This window comes from Pristis pectinata, chromosome 31, assembly GCF_009764475.1.
Source record: "Pristis pectinata isolate sPriPec2 chromosome 31, sPriPec2.1.pri, whole genome shotgun sequence".
Lineage (NCBI taxonomy): Eukaryota > Metazoa > Chordata > Chondrichthyes > Rhinopristiformes > Pristidae > Pristis > Pristis pectinata.
In genome coordinates this window covers 8833805-8851989 of record NC_067435.1, presented here as the reverse complement: position 1 = coordinate 8851989, position 18185 = coordinate 8833805, and positions in this window count along the sequence as shown.

The following is an 18185-nucleotide window of genomic DNA, read 5'->3' as shown; positions in this document are numbered from 1 at the left end:
ACTTTCCTTCATGCACCTTAAACGGGTGACCTCTAGTATTGGCATTGCCACCCTGGGGAAAAGGTGCTGGCTGTCCACCTTGTCTATGCCTCTTATAAACCTCCATTAAGTCTCCTCTCATCCTCCATCACTCCAAAGAGAAAAGCCCTAACTCACTCAAACTCTCCTTATAAGACATGCTCTCCAACTCAGGCAGCATCCTTGTAAATATCCTCTGCACCCTTTCCAAAGCTTCCATGTACTTCCTCTCATGTGGTGACCAGAACTAAACACAATATCTAACCAGAGTTTTATAGAGCTGCAACATTACCTCTCAGCTCCTGAACTCAATCCCCCGGCTAATGAAGGCCAGCACATCATACGCCTTCTCAACTGCCCTATCCACTTCTGTGGCAACTTTGAGGGATCTATGTACTTGCACCCCAAGATCTCTGTTCCTCCACACTGCTAAGAATCCTGCCATTAACCATGTACTCTGCCTTCAAGTTTGTTCTTCCAAAGTATATCACTTCACACTTCTCTGGATTGAACTCCATCTGCCACTTCTCTGCCCAGCTCTGCATCTTGTCTATATCCTATTGTAACCTACGGCAACTTTCTTCACTATCTAAAACACCACCAACCTTCGTGTCATCTGCAAAATTACCAATCCATTCCTCCACTTTCTCATCCAAATCATTTATAAAAATCACAAAGGGCAGAGGTTCCAGAACAGATTCCTGCAGAACACCACTGGTCACCGACCTCCAGGTCGAATACTCCCCTTCTACAACCACTCTCTGCCTTCTGTGGGCAAGCCAATTTCGAATCCACACAGCCAATTTACCATGGATCCCATACCTCATGACTTTCTGAATGAACCTACCATGGGGAACCTTATCAAATGCATTGCTAAAATCCATATATACCACATCCATCGCACTACCTTCATCAATTTGTCTTGTCACTTCCTCAAAAACTCTATTAGTCTCATGAGGCACAATCTGCACTTCACAAAGCCATGTTGACTATCCCTAATAAGACTAAGCTTCTCCAAATGCTCATAAATCCTGTCCCTAAGAATGTTCTCTAGTAGTTTGTCCACCACTAATGTAAGACTCACTGGTCTATAATTTCCAGGATGATCCCTTTTACCTTTCTTGGACAATGGAACAACATTTGCCATTCTCCAATTCTCCGGTACAACTCCTATGCCCAGGGAGGACTCAAAGATCATTGTTAATGTTCCAGCAATCTCTTTCCTCACTGCCCATAGTAACCTGGGGTATATCCGATCCGACCTCGGAGACTTATCTATCCTAATTCTTTTTAGTAGCTCCAACACTGCTTCTTTCTTAACCTCGACATTTGCCCGTTCTACGCTAACCTCACACTTGTCTAAGTCCCTCTCCCTGGTGAACACTGAAGCAAAATATTCATTTCAGACCTCCCCTACCTCCTTAGCCTCCAGACACATGTTTCCCCCTTACCCCTGAGTGGTCCTACCCTTACCTTAGTCATCCTCTTGTTCCTCACATGTGTAGAACGCCTTAGGGTTTTCCTTAACCCTACTTGCTAAAGCCTTCTCATGTTCCCTTCTAGCTCTATGTCCCTTCTTAAACTTCTTCCTGACTACCTTATAACTCTCAAGAGTCCTATCTGATTTTTGCTTCCTAAACCTTAAATATACTTCCTTCTTCCTCTTGACTAAACCTTCCAGCTCTCTTGTTAACCATGGTTCCTTCACTCTACCATCCTTTCCTTGTCTCAGCAGGACAAACCTGTCTAGAACCCCATGTAAGTGGTCCGTAAACAACCTCCATATCTCTGTTGTGCATTTACCAGAGAACGTCTATTTCCAGTTTATGGTCTCAAGTTCTTGCCTAATACCATCGTAATTTGCCCTTTGCCGATTAAGTATTTTCCCATTATGTCTGCTTCTATCTTTGTCCATGGTTATGCTAAAGGTCAGGGAGTTGTGGTTACTATCCCCAAAATGCTCGCCCACCAAGAGTTCTGTCACCTGACCAGGTTCAATACCTAATACCAGATCCAGCATGGCCCCTCCTCCAGTCAGCCTGTCCACATACTGTGTCAGAAATCCTTCCTGGACACACCTAACAAATTCTGCTACATCTAAGCCTTTTGCACTAAGGAAGGGCCAATCAATATTAGGGAAGTTGAAGTCACCCATGAAAATAACCCTGTTATTTTTGCACCTTCCCAAAATCTGCCTACTTATCTGCTCCTCGGTGTCCCGATGGCTATTTGGGGGCCAATAGAATATTCCCAATATCGCTCCCTTCCTGTTTCTGACTTCCACCCACACTGGCTCAATAGACGATCCCTCTTTGATGTCCTCCCTTCCTACAGCTGTGATATTATCCCTGATTAGTAATGCCACCCCCCACCCCTTCTACACCCTTCCCTATCTCTTCTGAAACATCTAAACCCCGGAACCTCAAGTACTTCCAGTATTTCCTGTTTTTATTTCAGAATTCCAGCATCTGCAGTTTTTGCTTTTCTGAGGTCCGAGTTAATGTCCATTAAACTCTCACAACAAGATCTAGATGAACTGGGGAAGGGGGCCAAGGAATGGCAGATGGAATTTAACTCGGGCAAGTGCACAATGTTGCATTTTGGTGCGTTAAGTCAGGGCGGGACTTACATAGTAATTGGTAGGGCCCTGGAGAGTGTTGTAGAACAGAGACTTCTATGGGTACATAGTTTCCTGAAAGTGGCAACACAGGTAGACAGGGTTGTGAAGAAGGTGTTTGGCACACTTGCATTAATCAGTCAGAGCACTGACTACAGGAATTGGGATGTCATGTTGCAACTGCACAAATTATCGGTGAGACCACACTTGGAGTATTGTGTGCAGTTCTGGTCACCCAACTATAGCAAGGATGTCATTGAGCGAGAAAGGATGTAGAAAATATTCACAAAGATGTTACCAGCACTGGAGGGTTTGAGTTATAAGGAGAGATTGGATAGGCTGGGACTGTTTTCCCTGAAGCATAGGAGGCTGAAGGGTGACCTCATAGAGCTTTATAAAATATTTGAGGAGCAAAAGTGTTGTGAAACAGATTCAGGGTCTCAGAAGGCAAGGACTCTGAACGCAGTCTGGCAGTAAATGTTTTATTTACAGAAGACAAACAAGGGAAAATGGTAACAGGAATAACACACACACGCGCACAGTTTATAGCGAGCGTGGGAAAATCGCAACGGGGGTAAAACACACACACACACACACAACAGACTAGATACATACAATCAAGGAAAAGCAAAACAATACCCACCACCCTTTGACTCAGTGCAGGCACGTCTCCATGCTACTAGGGAGACTAAATAAAATGCTCCCAACCCTTAAACAGTGCACACCTCACCAATAATTTCTCCAGCACCGTTTCACAGTGCTCGGCCTGGAGTGAAACAGGGTGATCCCTCGAAGCGGACAAAGAGGAAGAGCCAAGCACATGTGGCGCCTTTTATAGTGCTGGAGGGCTGGGGGGGTCCAGCCCAGGTAATTTACAAAGGTCAATGGCCCAGTGCCAGTAAGAACTAATCGATTATAAAGGCCAGTTATCAGGTGTGCGCTGATGGGTGGGGCGGGGCTAAACCTTGATTGGCAGTGGTGTGTCTTCCTACCAGGTAGGGGGCAGTGCTGTCATCTGACCAGGTGGGGGGCAGTGCTGTCACGTGACAGCCACGACCCTCCACAATACAATAGGTAAGGTGAATGATCACAGTATTTATTGCAGGCTAAGGGAGTCTAAGACTAGAGGGCATAGATTTAACTGAAAGGGGAAAGATTTAAAAGAGACCTGAGGGACAAATTTTCACACAAAGGATAGTGGGTATATGTAATGAGCTGCCAGAGGAAGCTGTAGAGGCGGGTACAATTACAACATTTAAAAGACATTTGGACAGATACATGGATAGTAAAGTTTTGGAGGAATATGGGCCAAATGCAGGCAACTGGGACTAGCTTAGATAGACATCTTGGTTGGCATGGACAAGTTGGTCTGAAGGGCCTGTTTCCAATATGATTCATGATTCAGTGATCAAATCAGTCACAATAAAAGCATTATTTGAATCTTCTGATAGATAAACCTGAGCTAAGTGCTGGCTAAACAAAATGTTTAACTGACATACGTATAGGCAGCATTGACCAAAACTGATTGTGGAAGAGAACCAATGGAAGATCTGAAGCTAAAATAATAACATAAGATGTTGGAAAAACTCAGCAGGTCAGGCAACAATCTCTGGAAAGAGGAACAGTTAATGTTTCATGTCCGAGACTCTTCACCAGAATTGAAATCATAACTGTTTCTATATGTGCTGCCTGACCTGCTGAGTTTTTCCAGGATTTTCAGTTTTTATTTCAGATTTCCAGCATCTGCAGTTTTTTGATTTCCATTTTACAGCGAAGTGCTGTAACTTGGGATCCACTGCCTGTCAGGGTGGAAAATACATATTCAACTGGAACTGTCCAAAGAGAACTAAGTAAATACTTGAAGAGGGAAAATAGCTCAGAGGAAGAAAATGGAAAAAGCAAGTTGGATTGTGGTTTAAAAACCTGTGCAGGCACAAATGCTTTCTGCCTTGTGAGATTCTATAATTCTAAGCACAAGAAGATGACATGGAATATTTATAGTTGTTCATTTGTTAAAGAAAGAACTTGCACATATATTTTCTCTCAAGTCTGCAGAACACCCTTGAAGTACTTTTAAAGTGCATTCATTGATGTAATGTGGGAAAGTTTGCAGGCAGTTTGTGCATCGCAAGTTCCCACAAGCAGATAGTCACTTGTGATATCAGTTCAGAGATAAACATTTGGACAGAACTTTGGGGAAAAGATACCTGCTTCTTTGACCAACAGAAGGCAGGTTTGTTTGAGTACTACTATATTGCTTTCTCCGTAGATTGTCACCTTGTCGTGGTGGAGAAGCTTGTGTGGTCCTGAGATCCCGAGAGCGATGCCGTCTGGAGCTATGGTCCTGGTAAGGTCGATGGTGAGGTCTCTGACAAAGACCAATCCAACCAAGACCTCAACGGTGGAACAGGCAGATGAAGTTATTTCGAACTCAATGGCTGTGAAGGCTGATGAAGGCTGCAACAAATCCATCAGCTCCAGTCATCGTGTTTTCCATGCCATTGGAATCAATTGGTTGATTTGTGAAGTATCATGTGCTTTTTGTAGTGCAACATCAAGTACACGTTAAACAAATACACGCACAGACGTCTTCGCTCTGTGGGCTACTTCTCAAGATTGGACTCATAAGCCACTTGAGAGCCCATAAATAGATCAACGGAACAAAGACCATCATCCTTGATCTCGAGGGATAGCCACGACGACTATATTGTGACCTTTTTTGTTATATTTCAAAAGTAAACTTGATTCATATTAAAATACAGGAAAAAACAGTGCAAAACTCTTTACATTCTTTGTGTCATTTGGTCAATACGTTTAGTAACGTCAAGACTTTTTTTTAACCATAAACACCACTGCTACTCATGTGGCTCCCTGGTGTGATACCCTTTCATTGTTTGAGGGGCTTCCCCACCCGACTCAGCTCCTCCATGTACGGTAGTGGAAGGAGCCTAGACTGTGGTTCTTCCCCGCAAAGCCTTTGCTTAGTTGCACTGAGTCTCAGTGCATCAGTCAGCACATACTCCTGCAGACTGTAATGTGTCAGTTGGCAGCGTCCCCTTACGGATATCTCACTGTGCTGGAAGATGGTAGTCTGGCAGACCAAAGAGCATCTTTCACTGAGTTGATCTTCCAGCAGCACTTGACATCCATCTCTGTGTGTATCCCTGGGAACAGCCCGTAGATCAGAGAGTTCTGTTACGTAGCTGCTTGGGGTGAACCGTGACAAGGACCCTTGGATTTTTCTCCACACAGCAGCTGTGTCAGAGAGTTGGGTGACTGTCTCCTCTCTGACACAGCTGTTCCAAGGACAACGTGCACTGGGGATGATATTTCAACTGTACAGGAAGGACCTGACTGAGGGAGCCCGTCTCATCACCAGCCAAGCACGGATTATAGAGTTCAAGAGTTCATAGGGTTTATACAGCACAGAAACAGGCCCTTTGGACCAACTGGTCCATGCTGACAAAGATGCCCCATCAAAGCTAATCCCATTTGCCAGCATTTGGCCCATAACTTTCTAAACCTTTCCAATCCATGTACCTATTCAATTATCTTTTACAAGTTGTTATTGTACCTGCCTCAACCACTTCCTCTGGCAGCTCATTCCATGTACATGCCACCTTTTGTGTAAAAAAGTTGGCTTTCAAGTTCGTATTAAATGTTTCCCCTCTCACCTCAAACCTATGCCCTCTCGTTCTTGATTCCCCAATCCTGGGAAAAAGATTGAGAGCCTATCTATGCCCCTCATGATTTTATACACCTCTATAAGATCACCTCTCAGTCTCCTACGCTCCAAGGAATAAAGTCCTAGCCTGTCCAACCTCTCCCTATAACTCGGTCCATCAAGTCCTGGCAACATCCTTTAAATCTTTTCTCCACTCTTTACAGTCTTGGTGCTTGTTGGTGAGTTCTAGGGATGAGGCGTTCTGTCAGATAATTTGGACAGTTTGCTCAGGGAAACACCCCACAATATCCTTGTCTCACAGTATCTGCAGATCGTTCCATGCTGACCATTGCTTGATGGATGTGGTCAAAGGTGTTTGCCTGGAAGAACTTCTGGGTCATCTTCTGGTTCACCTGAACCCAAGGTGGAAGGAGCCCAATGGGTCACGATAGACAAGTTCCTGGATAACAGGAGCAGAAGTGCATCCAACATTGCTCTCCTCCTGATGACCACCTTCGTTTGTAGCTGCATCAGACTGTGCATGGAATCAAAGTACGTGGGCACCAAGCGTCACTATGTGCTGAGGTTCTACCTGTCCCTGGTGTTGCGGATGATGGGTCTGGTCCCATCACCGCGCAAAGTCCCAGTCAGCTGGATGTTGCTGAACTGCCTGTCCTTTGAGAAAAAGTTCTTCCAGGCAAACACCTTTGACCTGCTCTATTTTGACCCTGTAACCTTCAGCGCCACCTAGTGAGGTGGCACAATCTTTCTTTAGCTGGCTTTTGGTTGTCCATGTGCCAGGTTCCTTATATTTGTGGTGTCTTTTTAATGCCCAGTAAAATTTAACACTTTTCTGCAAGATAGTGAAGTACAGCAAACCACAACATCACAAGCATAAGTGTCAAATGAAAATATCCATGAAGGTACACTAACAGATCGTACCTTACTTACCAACTTTCATCATTAGGGGATGAAAAGACCAAGGAGACACATGCTGAGAAGTATCGGAAGTTTAGGAGAAAGAATCTGTAGGTTAGCTGAAGAGATTTTTTTTAAATAACCTATTTTTTCTCACTAAGGCCATGAGATTTGTTGAATCACGGCCACCTTTGTTGATGGGTGTGAGAAGATCATAGGCCTGAGAGAAAGTGGTATCAGGGATGAGTCACAGCTAAAAGCACTGCCAAGAAAGAAAACCCTGCCAAAGATAATAATTTTCCCTTTTAATATTTCAATGAACATTGAAGTATGTCAACCTCTAAATCTACATTGATTTTAAGGACCACCCTTCCTTCAGGCCGCTCCTCTTTGTCTCATTGCAAACCAATATTTCAAACTTATTTATATTACAGGATTGTTTTCCGTGAATTCACTTGCACCATTTCCCTGATTTCTATGTTGATGGGATCATTTTATAGCCCCGGTCAAATTAGGAAGCCATTCACATCTCTCATGGGCAGTTAAGCTCAGACCAAATTTCTGTATGTATGCTGATGACACCCCAGCTCAGTTTATTCTGTCCCCTCCAGTGAATCGAAATTTGTCAGACCCTGTTCTACACCCGGTGCTGGAAATTTTGTTCAACTAAATATCAGGAAGATCAATGTCTTTAGTTACTCTTCATTCCCTAGCCATTGATCACACCCCTTTCCTTGACAATGAGTCAGAGAGCTTGGTATTTGACCTTAAGCTGAGCTTTAGATGATATATTTACAATATCACTGCAATTGCTGTTTCCACCCTGATAAGCATCTCTTGGCTCTGCCCGAGCTTCAGCTCATCAGCAGCTGAAGCCCTCACTGATGTTAACTTAGGTTTTTCCAGCATATTCCTGACATTTGTTACATTCCACTTTCTTTAAACTTGAGGACATCCAAAGATCTCCTACTCTTACTGGGTCCATTACCTCCTTTCTCCTGTACACAGAATCATAGAGCCATAGAGTTGTATAGCATAGAAACAGGCCCTTCGGCCCACCACTGTTCTATACTATCTATATTAATCTATACTACACCATCTATACCAATCCCATTTACCCACACTAGATCCATAGCTTTCTATGCCTTGACAGTTCACATGCTCGTCTAGATGTTGTGAGATTATCTGCCTCCACCAGCTCCCCAGACAACACATTCCAGACTCCAACCATTCCCTGTTGTGAATAAATTCCCCCTCAGATCCCCTCTAAATCTCCTCCCTCTCACCTTAAACCTGTGCCCTCTAGTTTTGGACACCCCTATCATGGGAAACAGACACTGGCAATCTAATTTATCTCTGCCACTCATAATTTCATATAGCTCTATCATGTTACCTCTCTGCCTCCTTCACTCCAGGGAAAAAAAGACTCAGTTTATCCAATCTATCCTAATAACTCAAGCCCTCCAATCCAGGATACATCTTTTGGATATTTTCTGAATCCTCTCCAAGCTAATCACGTCCTTCATGTAGTGCGGTGACCAGAAATGCACACAATACTCCAAGTACATGCTGACTTTCATTGCCACCCAGTTTAAAAAATTGAGTCCTTATTTATAGATAGCTCCATGGTCTCACCCCTCCTTAAATCACTGAGATCTTCTCAAATCCTGATCACTTAATTAATCCACCATTGTTGATCACACCTTCAACTGGCAAGGACCTAAACTCTGCGATTCTTTCCCTAAAGACATAGTTTACTTGAAAACCTATAGCTTTAGACCATAAGACCATAAGGTATAGGAGCAGAATTAGGCCATTCGTCCCATCGAGTCAATCATGGCTGATCTTTTATTCAACCCCATTCTCCCGCCTTCTCCCCGTAACCCTTATCCCCCTTACCAATCAAGAACCTATCAATCTCTGCCTCAATACACCCAACGACTTGGCCTCCACAGCCCTCTGTGGCAACGAACTCCACAGATTCACCACCGTCTGGCTGAAGAAATTCTTTCTCATCTCAGTTTCAAAGGGACATCCCTTTATTCTGAGGCTGTGCCCTCAGATTGTAGATGCTCTTACAAATGGAAACATCCTCTCTACGTCCTCTCTATCCAGGCTTTCAATATCGGGTAGGTTTCAATAAGATTCCACCCCTCATCCTCCTGAACTCCATTGAGTACAGGTCCAGAGATATCAAACGCTCTTCATACATCAAGCCTTTCATTCCTGGGACCATTCTTGTGAACCTTCTCTGGACCCACTCCAGAACCAGGATATCTTTCCTTAGGTACGGGGCCCAAAATTGCTCACAATATTCCAAATGCTGTCTGATCAATGCCTTATAAAGCCTCAGCAGTACATTCCTGCTTTTATGTTCTGGTCCTCTTGAAATCAATGCTTGCATTGCATTTGCCTTTTTTACCACCTTTGGCCAAACTTTTGTTCAACTGCACTCGTGTCTCTTTGTGTGAATTGGTGTCAAGCGACGTCTTGTGTTGTCCCATGAAGATATATAACAATAAAAGTCAGTACAACAGCTGGGAGACTGAGGAAGCAACACTGGAACCTATTCAAAAAATTGCAAGCAAAGGCTTCTGAGAAATTTGGAACTTCTGTGTTCTTGTTGGAGCCCTGAATCTCTTGATAGCTGCCCGCTATTGAAGTTACTTTGTGATGTCCCCAACTGGCCAGTTACAAAATAACCTCTGTTCCAGCTTTCTCCCTCTTGGCTAAGAATAAAGGGTATGGTAGCACTGTGCTTAATTGGCTGAACTGGACTCCAGAGGCTTGAAAGTCCTTGAATCTCAGTATGATATTTGTGGAATTTGAACTGAATTTAAATTCCACAAATATCATGCTGAGGTTCAAGGACTTTCAAGCCTTTCAAAATAAATTAGACATGAAAATCGACATTGGTGATGAGACAATGGGGTTGTCATTAAAAACCCACCTGGTTCATTATTGTCCTTGCATTGAATTGTGCATGGTTTTCTCATGGTCTTACTATTAAAGTAAAACTTTACTGCCATGAAGAAAGGAAACCAGGGTTTCCTTTGATCAGACTACTGCCCTTCCCTCTGGACTTTTCTTGTCCTATCCTGCCTGGCATCTGTCAAATGTTTGATTCGTTTTTTTTATAATTGTGTAAAGTCCTGATTGTGATTGTGCACAAGATTGAACACAGTTTCAATAATTCCTACACGGTGCACTTCAATAAGATTTCAAGTGTGAAGGGAATCGCCCATTCACAATTGGATAAATTTTAGTAGGCATGTCAAGGCACTAGACAGATAACACAAGTGCTTTCTCTGCAAAATTCTCCAATTAGACTAGAAGGTCAAGCAAATCAACATCAGTGTCCTCTCCCCGTCCAACCTTTGTTGCATACAGGCCCCATCACATTTGGTCGGATCCGTTAGGCAGGTTATACCGTTCACGTACCTGACACCAGACTCCCAAATCAGCCACTCTATTCTGAGAGCAACAAACAATCTGCAGGAGGAACTCAGTGGGTCGAGCAGCATGTGTGAGGGGAGAGGAATTTCCTCCCACAGGTGCTGCTCGACCCGTTGAGTTCCTCCAGCAGATTTTTTGTTGCTCCAGATCCCAGCACCTGCAGCCTCTTGTGACTCTGTTCCGAGATTCCTATGGGAATAGATCACCAGGGTGGGAAGAGGAATAGATTCAAGGATGTGCTCAAAGCTTCTGCGAGAAAATGCCATATCCCCACTGACTCCATCCCTGACCCCAAACCACTCTAAGTACAGAAGGAACATAAGAAATGGTATTTAGAATCTCAAATCCATGCGTCCGGAGCACACAGAAGCTTTGAATAAATTGCCGGAGAGTACCATCTCACAAACTACCCAACTGCCTGCTCAGTCAGGTATTCATTCACATTCTGCTTGCTCTGTGTTTTTTGAACCAAGCTACTGCCATGTAAATGGGTAACTGCTGTCTGTCACCGTTACTAAAAAGTTCCAAGGATGAAACTCATTGTCTATTCTACAAGAATCTTGTGAATGCAACAGGAATAACAGAGAAAAGATTATCTTTATCAGTCACGTGTACATCGAAACACACCGTGAGACGCATCTTTTGCGTAGGGTGCTCTGGGGGCGGCCCGCAAGTGTCGCCACGCTTCCGGCGCCAACACAGCATGATCACAACTTCCTAACCTGTATGTCTTTGGAACGTGGGAGGAAACCAGAGCACCCGGAGGAAACTCACACGGACACAGGGAGAACGTACAAATTCCTTACAGACAGCGGCTGGAATTGAACCCGGGTCGCTGGCGCTGTATTTGCATTACGCTAATCGCTACACTACCGTGCCTGCCTCTCCGGTGGAGGACCAAGAAAAATAGAGGTCTACGTTTTTTGCATGTGAATGCAATAGTTCTGATTATAACCAACAACCACGGGAGGTCAGATCCATGCAGCACAGTGGTGCAGCTGGTGGGGCTGCTGCCTCACAGCTCCAACGGCCTGGGTTCAATCCTGACCTCTGGTGCTGTCTGTTTGGAGTTTCTCCCTTTGATTATATGGGTTTCCTCAGGATATCCAATTTGCTTCCATATACCAGAAAGGAGAACTTCAATTATGGGGCTAGATTGGGTAGGCTGGCTTGTTTTCCCTGGAGGGAGGCTGAGGGGTGACCTGGAAGAAATGTATAAAATTACAAGAGACACAGATAGAGTAAATAGTCAAAATTTTTTTCCCAAGGTAGGAGTATCAAATATCAGAGGGCATAAGTTAAAAGTGAGAGGAAGGAGTTTTGAAGAGGATCTGAGGGGTAAATGTTTTACACAGAGAGTGGTGGGTGCCTGGAACACACTGTCAGAGGTGGTGGTAGAGGCTGATACAATAGGGACATTTAAAAGACTCTTAGATAGGCTCTTAGATGCAAGAAAAAATGGAGGGTTATGGGCTGTGTAGGAGGGAAGTGTTAGATTGACCATAGAGTATGTTTATATAGGTTGCCACAACATTGTGGGCCAAAGGGCCTGAACTGTGCTGTACTGTTCTATGTTCTACGTAAAATGTCAGCTTTCTGAAATCCTACTACTAAGACACTTAACAGTTAACAAGTTCTGAACTCCCCAAACCAAATCTAAATATTGTACTTTAATTTAGTGGATCTCTGACAACACTGAAACACGTTCTAGTCCACAGCATTTCAAGAATAAAGTTCATTGTTACCTCTCCAAGGGCAGGCATGGTAGTGTAGTGGTTAGCATAATATTTTACAGCGCCAGCGACACAGGTTCAAATCCGGCCGCTGCCTGTGAGGAGTTTGTATGTTCTCCCCATGTCCACGTGGGTTTCCTCCGGGTGCTCCGGTTTCCTCCCACATTCCAAAGACGTAGGGGTTAGGAAGTTGTGGGCATGCTATGTCGACGCCGGAAGCATGGCGACACTTGCAGGCTGCCCCCAGAACACTACGCAAAAAGGTGCATTTCACTGTGTGTTTTGATGTACATGTGACTAATAAAGATATCTTATATATAACAAAGATATCTTACTAACAGCATGCATTTAATGTTGTCTTTGGAGGCAGAGTTCAGTATTTCATTTCATCTCTGTGTTGTTAGCCAGCCTATTCTTAATCGACCATGAAGAGGTGGTGTTGAGCTACATGCTTGAATCACTGCAGCATTTTTGCAGATAGTACTCCCACAATGATGCCGGGGAGGGAGTTTCATAATTTAATGAAGGTGAGCGATTTTGGGGTCAATTTGCAGGTGGTGGTGCTTGCATATATCTGAAAGATCACAAGACAAGGGAGCAGAAGTAGGCCATTCGGCCCATCGAGTCTGCTCCAAAGAGAAGGGAAAAAAGAAAGAGAAATGAGAAATTGGGGGGGGGGGGCAAAAAAAATCTATTCTAACCCCAATTTCCGGCCTTATCCCCATATCCCTTGATACCCGGCTAATTATATATCTATCTATCTCTTCCTTAAACGCCTCCAATAATCTGGCCTCCGTTGCTGTACGTGACAAGGAATTCCACAAATTCACCACTCTCTGGCTAAAGAAATTTCTCCTCATCTCTGCTTTAAACCCGTACCCTCTAATTCTAAGAGTGTGCCCTCTGGTCCTGGACTCACCCACCAAGGGAAACAGCTTGGCCACATCTACTCTGTCCAGTTCTTTCAACATTTTAAATTTTCCTATGAGGTCCCCTCTCATTCTTCTGTACTCCAGTGAGTACAGTCGAAGAGCTGACAAACGTTCATCATATGTAAGCCCTTTCATTCCGGGAATCATTCTCGTAAATCTCCTCTGAACCCTCTCCAACATCAGCACATCCTTCCTAAGATATGGGGCCCAAAACTGCACACTATTCCAAATGAAGCCTCACTAGTGCTTCGTAGAGCCTCATCAACACTTGTCCTTCTTGGTTGTTGGGGTTATGGGTTGGGGAAATGCTGTCTGAGTAATTGCAGTTCATTTTGTAGCTGGTACAAACCACAGCCAATGGAGTAGTTGAGAGATTAGATGTTTAGGGTAGTGGATCAGGTATCAACTGTACGCCCTGCTTTGTTCTGGATCGTACCAAGTTGTGGCACTCATCCAGCCAAATAGCAAGTATTTCATCACACTCCTGATATATACCATGTATCAGGAAAAGCTTTGGAAATTCAGGAGATAAGATATTTGACACAGGATACCCAGCCTCTGAAATGTTCTTTTAGTTACAGTATTTATGTGGCTAGTCCAACTGAGTTTCCGGTCATCTTGAGACTGAAGTAAAAGAAAACCCCATTCCTGTCTCCAAAAATTAAGACCAATGTCTCCAACTGCTCACACTGTTCCTCTGAAACCAAGATACTTTCATCTTCAAAGCACTGAAAGTCTCCACCTTATTATAGCCTTTTTCCTGCCAAGCTATTACCCCCAGCCTCCTTGTTACCTCTAGACTTGACCATTCTAATTCTCTCCTGGCTGGGCCCCCAATCTTCCACACTAGATCTCAGCCAAAGATTTGGTGGCTGTGTGCTAGCCTGCACCAGTTCCCAATCTCATGTGCTCATCAATCTCTATTAATTTCCAATCTGACAAGGTTTTTTTCCTGGTCTAATCCCAACATTATAAAACCCTAGTTAGGCCGCATCTGGCATACCGAATTCAATTCTGATCACCCCGTTATAGGAAGGATGTGGAGGCTTTGGAAAGGTGCAGAAGAGGATTACCAGGGCGCTGCCTGGATTAGAAGGTATGTGCTACGAGGAGAGGTTGGACAAACTTGGGTTGTTTCTCTGGAGCAATGGAGGTTAAGGGGAGACCTGATAGAAGTTTATAAGATTATGGGAGGTGTCGATGGGGTAGACAGCCGGTATCTTTCTCCCTGGGTCGAAATGTCTAATACTAGAGGCCATGCATTTAAGGTGAGAGGGGGTAAGTTCAAAGGAGATGTGCAGGGCAAGTTTTTTTTACACAGAGAGTGATGGGTGCTTGCAGTTCGCTGCCAGGAGTGGTGGTGGAGGCAAATACAATAGGGGCATTTAAGAGATTCTTAGATAGGCACATGGATGTACAGAGAATGGAGGGATATGGTCATTGTGTAGGTAGAAGGGATTAGTTTAGTTAGGTACTTAATTACACGTTTGATTAGTTAGGCATAACATCAAGGGCCGAGAGGCCTGTACCTGTGCTGTGCTGTTCTATGTATGTATTCTCTCCAACCCCCATCTCTGTCGCCTCGTACTCCTCTGAACCTCTGTACTCCTCCTCTTTGCATATACTCATTTTTTTCCCTTTCTCCATCGTTGTTGGCTCTGCCTTCATCTGATAAGCCTAATCTCTGGAATTCCCCCCTCTCTCCTTAAAAGCTTCCCCCCTTAACCTAAATTTTGGTAATCTGCCTTCAGACCTTATGTGCCTTGTGTCAATTTAGTTTGATACATCTGCCGGGTGTGGGAATTCAGGCAGATTGATGCTCTCCCTGATGACTACACCTGCGGGAAGTGCAGCCAACTTCAGCTCCTGGAAGACCGGATTAAGCAGCTGGAGCTGGAGGAACAGAGGAGCATCAGGGAGGCTGAGTGAATCATAGGTAGGACTTTTGAACAGATGGATACATCCAGAGGGCAGGATTCAGGTAGTGGTATGGTCGTGAGCACTGAGAGAGGTAAGGGGGAAAAAGAAGTCAGTGCAGGGTCCCCCTGTGGCCATAGCTCTGTGGATACTGCTGAGGAGGATGACCTATCTGGGCAAGGCAGCAGCAGCCAGGCCAGTAACACTGTGGTCGGCTCTGAGGCTCAGAAGGGAAGGGAGAAGACAAGCAGAGCGATAGTCATAGGGGACTCGATAGTCATAGGGGACTCAATAGTCAGGGGGACAGACAGGAGATTCTGTGGCCGCCGAAGAGACGCCAGGATGGTGTGTTGCCTCCCGGGTGCTAGGGTCCTGGATGTCTCAGAACGGTTGCAGAATATTCCTAAGTGGGAGGGTGAGCAGCTAGATGTCGTGGTGCATATTGGTACCAATGACATGGGCAAGAGAGGAGTAAAGGTCCTGTGAAATGAGTTAGGAAGGAGGCTGAAGAGCAGGACCTCGAAGGTAGTAATCTCCGGATTACTTCCAGTGCCACGAGCTAGCGAAGGAAAGAACAGGATGATACACAGACAAATGAGAGGCTGGGGTGATGGTGCAGGGGGCAGGGTTTCAAGTTCTTGGATCATTGGAACCTTTTCTGGGGAAGGGATGACCTGTACAAGAGGGACGGGTTGCACCTGAACTGGAGGGGAACCAATATCCTGACAGGGAGGTTTGCTAAAGCTACCGGGGAAGGTTTAAACTAGCATTGCAGGGGGATGAGAACCGGAAAGACAGGTCAGTAAGTGAGAGAACGGGCAGGAGGGCTGATGTCAGGGAATGTAGTATTAGGCAGATTCCTGATATCAGATGTGATGGGACAAATGGTTTGAAGTGTTTGTACTTTAATGCTCGGAGTATTATGGGCAAGAGTGATGAACTTAGAGCATGGATTAGTACATGGAACTATGATGTTGTGGCCATTACAGAGACTTGGTTGAGGGAGGGACAGGAATGCGTGATTGATGTACCAGGGTTTCAAAGTTTTAGGAAGAATAGAGAGGGGGGTAAAATAGGGGGAGGAGTGGCAATACTAATTAGAGATAATATATTAGCTGCACTCCGGGAAGACATAATGGAGGGCTCGGATACAGAGTCTATATGGGTAGAACTCAGGAACAGGAAGGGTGCAATCACTGTCTTGGGGGTGTACTATAGACTTCCCAATGGCCACTGGGAATGCAAGGGGGCTAGATGGGGCAGAATTTGTTAGGTGTATCCAGGAGGGGTTCCTAAATCAATATGTTGACAGTCCAACAAGGGGAGAGGCTATTCTGGACCTGGTGTTGGGTAATGAGCCTGGCCAGGTGACTCAGCTATCAGTGGGTGAGCAATTGGGGAACAGTGACCACAGCTCATTAACTTTCAGGATAGCTATAGATAAGGCTAGGTATGGGGCTAGCAGGAGGGTTTTAAATTGGAACAGGGCTAATTATGAAGGCATAAGGCAGGAACTAGTAGAGTAAACTGGGAAAACTTTTTTGCTGGCAGGTTCACGTCGAGCATGTGGGAAGTGCTTAAGGATCAAATACACAGAGTACAGGACAGTTATGTCCCAATTAGAAGGAAGGACATGAATGGAAAATAAAGGAACCTTGCATGTCCAGAGAAGTTATGAACTTAGTCAAGAAGGAAAAGGACAAGTATGTAGAGCTTCGGAAGTTAGGATCAGACAGAGCACATGAGGTCTATGGAGATGCAGCTATATAGGACCCTGGTCAGACCCCACTTGGAATACTGTGCTCAGTTCTGGTCACCTCACTACAGGAAGGATGTGGAAGCCATAGAAAGGGTGCAGAGGAGACTTACAAGGATGCTGCCTGGATTGGGGTGCATGCCTTATGAAAGCAGGTTGAGGGAACTCAGCTTTTTCTCCTTTGGGGTGACGGAGAATGAGGGGGACCTAACAGAGGTATATAAGATGATGAGAGGCTTTGATCGGGTAGATAGTCAGAGGCTTTTTCCTAGGCTGAAATGGTTGCCACAAGAGGACATAGGTTTAAGGTGCTGGGGAATAGCTATAGGGGAGATGTTAGGGGTAAGTTTTTTACTCAGAGAGTGGTGATGTGCGTGGAATGGGCTGCTGGCAATGGTGGTGGAGGCGGATACGATAGGGTCTTTTAAGAGACTTTTGGATAGGTACATAGACCTGAGAAAAATAGAGGGCTATGGGTCTCTAAAGTAGGGACATGTTTGCACAGCTTTGTGGCCAAAGGGCCTGAATTGTGCTGTAAGTTTTCTATGTTTCTATGAGAAGCTAGAATGAACTCAAGAAAGGAATTAGGAAAGCCAGGAGAAGCCATGAAAAGTCCTTAGCAAGTAGGATTAAGGAGAATCCAAAGGCATTCTATACCTACGTCAGGAATAAGAGGATAACGAGGGAAAGGGTAGGACCACTTTGAATGTAGAGGATGTGTGTGAGTTCTGAATGAATATTTCTCTTCAGTATTTACCCAGGAAAGGACAGCAGGATGCAGAAATTAGAACCAAGGGCGGAAACATGTTAGGGCATTTAGAGGTCAAGGAGGAGGTTAGTGTTAGGTCTCTTAAACAGTATTAAGGTGGATAAGTCCCTGAAGCATGATGGGATATACCCCAGGTTACTGAGGGAGGGCGAGAGAGGAAATTGCTGTGGCCTTAACCAGCATCTTTGTGTCCTCTTTGACCATGGGTGAGGTCCCGGATGACTGGCGAGTGGCTAATGTTGTTCCTCTATTTAAGAAAGGAACAAGGGAAAATCCGGGGAGAACTATAGACCGGCGAGTCTCACGTCAGTGGCAGGGAAATTCGCTGGAGAAATTCTAGAGATAGGATATACGAGCACCTGGAATCCAATGGCTTGATTAGGGAAAGCCAGCATGGCTTTGTGC